Genomic DNA, 6,001 nt, shown 5'->3' on the forward strand with positions numbered 1-6,001 from the left:
TTGCCTCAAAAAAAAAGGAAGTTCTTTAAGCAAGAGGAATATGATAGCACAGAATCTGGTATTACACACAAAGCAAAGAAATCACACAAAAAATGAAGATTTCTGGAAATGACTAAAATTACATATAAAAACTTTTTTACGTTTATTTTTGATCTCTAAAAATTATTGACTTTCAAAAAGAAATATAGTGGAATGTATTGTGGGTTTATTGCACATTTATAAATAAAATAAAAGCAATCATAGAAAAGATTAAAGAGAATAATTGAAAGTGTACTGTTATTAGGTTCTTCTTTTTTTTTTTTTTTTTTTTTGAGACGAAGTTTCGCTCTTGTCGCCCAGGCTGGAGTGTAATAGGGCAATCTCAGCTCACTGCAATCTCCGCTACCCAGATTCAAGCAATTCTCCTGCCTCAGCCTCCCGAGTAGCTGGGATTACAAGTGTCTGCCACCATGTCTGGCTACTTTTTTTATTTTTAATAGAAACGGAGTTTCACCACGTTGGCCAGGCTGGTCTCGAACTCCTGACCTCAGGTGACTGCCTGCCTTGGCCTCCCAAAATGCTGGGATTACAGGCATGAGCCACTGTGCCCAGCAGATAGTCTTTTTTATTATTATTAAAAATTTTAAAAAAAGAAAATAAATAGTGTCCTATCGTATATCAAAGAGACATCAATATTGTTTGTAGAATTAATTAGCAGATATGACAAAGTTTTTAAATGTTACAATTTTAAAAACATTGTGCACCCGTAAAATACAGCTGTTTATACTCCTTAATAAAAGAACCTGGTATACAGGCTGGGTGCAGTGGCTGATGCCTATAATCCCACCACTTTGGGAGGCTGAGGTGGGTGGATCACAAGGTCAGGAAATTGAGACCATCCTGGCTAACACGGCGAAACACCGTCTCTACTAAAAATACAAAAAATTAGCTGGGCGTGGTGGCAGGCGCCCTGTAGTCCCAGCTACTCGAGAGGCTGAGTCAGGAGAATCGCTTGAAATCAGGAGGCAGAGGTTGCAGTGAGCCGAGATCCTGCCATTGCACTCCAGCCTGGGCAATAGAGCAAGACTCTGTCTCAAAAAAAAAGAAAAAAAGAAAAGAAAGAATCTGGTATACAAGAAGATAGCCCTTGATCCAAAACCAAGAGAAAAGACAGACAATAAAAAAAATAAACATAAAAAGCACCGGTGCGGTGGTGGGAGAGGTACCGGCAGGAGCAGCGCTGCCGCTGGGGCCTGGGGCTCACCAGCCTGACTTCCCGTCCGTGCCAAGCCCACTCGAGCCGCAGCCATGTCTGGGGAGGAGATGATTTTTGATCCTACTATGAGCAAAAAGAAAAAGAAGAAAAAGAAGCCTTTTATGTTAGATGAGGAAGGGGATACCCAAACTGAGAAAACCAGCCTTCAGAAACAAAACAAGTGGAGCCAGAGCCAAATGAGGACAAAGATTTGGAAGCTGATGAAGAGGGCACTGGGAAAAAAGATGCTTCTGGTGATCTAGATGACTTGAACTTCTTTAATCAAAAGAAAAAGAAGAAAAAAACTAAAAAGATGTTTGATACTGATGAAGCTAAATAAAGCGTAAAGGATCTTAAGATTGAAAGTGATGTTCAAGCCGGGTACAGTGGCTCACGCCTGTAATCCCAGCACTTTGGGAGGCTGAGGCCGGAGGATCACCTAAGGTCGGGAGTTCGAGACCAGCCTGACCAACATGGTGAAACCCCATCTCTACTAAAAATACAAAAATTAGCCATGCATGGTGGCCAGCACCTGTAGTCCCAGCTACACGGGAATCTGAGGCAGAGAACTGCTTGAACCTGGGAGGCGGAGGTTACAGTGAGTCGAGATCGCGTCACTGCGCTCCAGCCTGGGTGACACAGAGTGACTCTGTCTCAAAAAAAAAAAAAAGATGATGTTCAAGAACTAACTAAACCAGAGGATGACCGTGACATTATGCTTGGCAATAAAAAGAAGAAAAAGAAGGTCAAATTCCCAGATGAGGATGAAATACTAGAGAAAGATGAAGCTCTAGAAGATGAAGACAGCAAAAAAGATGATGGTATCTCATTCGGTAATCAGATAGCCCTGCTTGGGCAGGCTCAGAAAGAGACTACACATATGAGGAGCTACTGAATTGAGTGTTCAACATCACGAGGGAAAAGAATCCAGATCTGGTTGCTGGGGAGAAAAGGAAATTTGTCATAAAACCTCCACAGTTCGTCCGACTAGGAACCAAGAAAACTTTTGTCAACTTTACACATATCTGTAAACTATTACATCGTCAGCCCAAACATCTCCTGCATTTTTGTTGGCTGAATTGGGTACAAGTAGTTCTATGGCTGGTAATAATCAACTTGTAATCAAAGGAAGATTCCAACAGAAACAGATAGAAAATGCCTTGAGAAGATATATCAAGGAATATGTCACTTGTCACACGTGCCGATTACTGGACACAATCCTGCAGAAGGACACGTGACTCTATTTCCTACAGTGCGAAACTTGTCATTCTAGATGTTCTGTTGCCAGCATCAAAACCGGCTTCCAGGCTGTCATGGGCAAGCGAGCAAAGCTCCGTGCCAAAGCTAACTAATTTGCTAATCACTGATTTTGCAAAGCGTGTTGTTGAGATGTGGCTGGACAGGTTTGCCATCAGAGTGGATGTACCATTGTATTAAAAGCAAGATTAAAAAAGCTGCCAAGATTTTTGGCGAGTGGTTGATTGATCTGAAGTCCTTGCAAGACGCTGATGCTCAAGCTGTTGACATACTCATTGTCTACTTTAACACCTGTCAAAGAAACATGATATGGGGTAAGGAGGTGCTTTTTAAAAATCGTTCCTAGACTTCTGTAAAATGCAAGTTAAATTAAAGTTATTATAACAGTGAAAAAAAAAAGCACCATACAGCTAATGGAGTTGTAAAACAAGATTTTGAGACAGGATCTTGCTCTGTATCTAGGCTGGCGTGCAGTGGTGTGATTATATCTCACTGCAGCTTCAACTCTTGGGCTCAGGTGATCCTCCCACCTCAGCCTCCCAAGTAGCTAGGACTACAGGTGCATGTCACCACACTGGTGTAATTTTTAAAATTTTTGTAGAGACAAAAAGTCTCCCTATGTTGCCCAGGCTGGTCTTGAACTCCTGGCCTCAAGCAATCCTTCCACCTCGGCCTCCCAAAGTGCAGGGATTATAGGCATGAGCCACCATGCCCAGCCCAAACAAAGTTTTTAAAAATTGAATTTTCAAAAACTTTAAAGACAAGATGGAGTACTTTGGCTGAAAACTATAAAAAGTAATTGGATGGAAATTCTAGAATTGAAAAATGCAAAAAAATTATGAACAGGGGATGAGTTTACTTACTGACTAGTCAGTTAAAAAGAGAAAAAGACTGGGTGAGAGTTGTAAGAAAATAGTTACAGTTGACCCTTGCACAACATGGGCTTGAACCGTGTGGATCCACTTATACATAGATTTTCTTCCATTTCTGCTGCTCCTGAGACAGCAAGACCAACCCTTCCTCCTCCTCCTCCCCCTCCTCTTCTTCCTCTTCATCCTTTTCCTCCTCCTCAGCATGAAGACAATAAAGACAAATACCTTTATGATGATCCACTTCCACTTAATAGTAAATATATTTTCCTCATGCCTTTTAAAATAACATTTTATTCCCTCTAACTTACTTATTGTAAGAGTACAGTATATAATACATATACAAAATATGTGTTAATGGACTGTTTATGTTATCAGTAAGGCTTCCAGTCAACAGTAAGCTATTCATAGCTGAGTTCTGGCGGGGGTGAAAAGTTATACAAGGCCGGTGCGGTAGCTCACACCTGTAATCCCAGCTACTCGGGAGGCTGAGGCAGGAGAATCACTTGAACCCTGAACCCAGGAGGCAGAGGTTGCAGTGAGCTGAGATCATCCCACTGCGCTCCAGCCTGGCGACAAACCAAGACTCTGTCTTAAAAAAAAAAAAAAAGTTATACACAAATTTTCAACTGCATGGGGTGGGACAGCACCCCTAACCCCTGCATTATTTAAGGGTCATCTGTTACTAAGGCATGGGTAGGCAAAAGGATGAGAAACATAAAGAGGTTATGGTAAAGAAGTCTAACATACATGTAACTGGCGTCTCAGAAAAAAAGAATGGGACTGAAGCGCTATGTATTAGTCAGCTCATGCTGCCATAAAATACCATAGAATGGGTGGCTTTTTTTTTTCTTTTTTAGATGGAGTTTTGCTCAGTCTGGAGCACAGTGGCGCAATCTCAGCTTACTGCAACCGCCATCTCCCAGGTTCAAGCCATTCTCATGCCCCAGCCTCCCAAGTAGCTGAGACTACAGGTGTGTGCTATCACGCCTGGCTAATTTTTGTATTTTTAGTAGAGACGTAGTTTCACCACGTTAGCCAGACTGGTCTCGAAGTCCTGACCTCAGGTGATCCTCCTGGCTTGGCCTCCCAAAGTTCTGGGATTACAGGTGTGAGCCACCACACCTAGCCAGAATGGGTGGCTTGAACAGAAATGTTTTCAAATTGTGGAGGCTGAAAGTCTCGGATCAGGGTGCCAGCACAGTTGGGTTCTGGTGAGAGCTCGCTTCCTAGGTTGCAGATGGTGCTTTTTCGCTGTGTTCTCACGTGGCAGAGTGGGATGCAGGGGGAAAGGGCCCTCTCTGGTATTTCTCTACAAGGATATATTCTGTCGTACCAGAACCCCACCCTCAAGACCGCATTAAACCTTAATTCATTCCTTATAGGCCCTATTTCCAAATACATTCACATTGAGAGTTAGGGCTTCAATATGTGGACTGGGGGGTGGGGAGACACAATTAGGTCTATAGCACTGTATAAACCCTAAACGGGATACATACAAAGTCACACTGAGGTGTATCATAGCAAAACTGCTAAAAACCAAAGATAAAGAAATATCTTAAAAGTAACCAAAGAGCAGAGGCAGGTGGATTGCTTTGAACTCAGGAGATCAAGACCAGCCTGGGCAACATGGCAAAACCCTATCTCTACTAAAAATACAAAAACTAACTGAGCATGGTCATGCATGACTATATTCTTAGCTACTCAGGAGGCTGAGGTGGGAGGATGGCTTGAGCCTGGGAGATGGAGGTTGGAGTGAGCTGAAATCGTGCCATTGCATTCCAGCTTGAGTGACAGAGCCAGACCCTGTCTCAAAGAAAAAAAAAAAGTAACCAAGGAGAAAAAGATTATTTTCATAGGAACAATAATTAAACTGACTATGATTTTGCAACAGAAAAAATGAAGCAGACAATGGCATGATGCCTTCAAATTACTGAATGAGGTGAGGTCAGTAGGAATGGTGGAGTAAGGGCCTCTAAAAACCTATTCCTCCATAAAAGCAGTGAGAATATTGAGATAACTTGTAAAATAAAAATTTTCAGAATTCTGAAATTAACGAAAGCTTTGCAATAACCCAAAGAACTCTTTTCTTTTTTTTAAAGGCTGTATCTCAGTAAGAATGGTGAGCTTTGTGGTATTTTAACTTGCCTTATTCTCAACACTCTCCTCAACTCCTCATTAGTCTTCAAAACCAACAGTTCTACAATCATAGTGAAGACCAGTAGCCTAGCAGCCACTTGTTAGGACAAAATGGGTTTGGGGATCCCCAAAATAGCATTATTTGAGACCTGTCCTTATTTGGCCTGTCTGACAATTCCCTGGAAATCCTCATTCACAAGACTTGCCTTGGCCAGCCACAGTGGCTCATGCCTATAATCCCATTACTTTGGGAGGCTGAGGTGGAAGGATTGTGTGAGGCTAGGCGTTCAAGACCAGCCTGGGCAACAGAGTGAGACACTGCCCCTACAACAAATAAAAAAAATTAGGCATGGTGGCACACACCTATAGTCTCAGCGACTTGGGAGGCTGAAGCAGGGGAATTGCTTGAGCCCAGGAGTTCGAGGCTTCAGTGAGCTATGGTCACACCACTGCACTCCAACCTGGGTGATAGAGCAAGACCCTATCTCTAAAGAAAATAAAA

General features: G+C 42.4%; 1 pseudogene across 1 annotated transcript; it reads left to right on the forward strand.

The window, feature by feature from the left end:
• Nucleotides 1–1,190: 1,190 nt before the first annotated feature.
• On the forward strand, nt 1,191–2,586 carry LOC105545529 (annotated as a pseudogene). Its single transcript, XR_001006940.1, has 2 exons — nt 1,191–1,599; nt 1,906–2,586. The product of XR_001006940.1 is annotated as a eukaryotic translation initiation factor 2 subunit 2-like (transcript).
• Nucleotides 2,587–6,001: the final 3,415 nt, after the last annotated feature.

The sequence above is a fragment of the Mandrillus leucophaeus genome, unplaced genomic scaffold, assembly GCF_000951045.1.
Source record: "Mandrillus leucophaeus isolate KB7577 unplaced genomic scaffold, Mleu.le_1.0 Scaffold331, whole genome shotgun sequence".
Lineage (NCBI taxonomy): Eukaryota > Metazoa > Chordata > Mammalia > Primates > Cercopithecidae > Mandrillus > Mandrillus leucophaeus.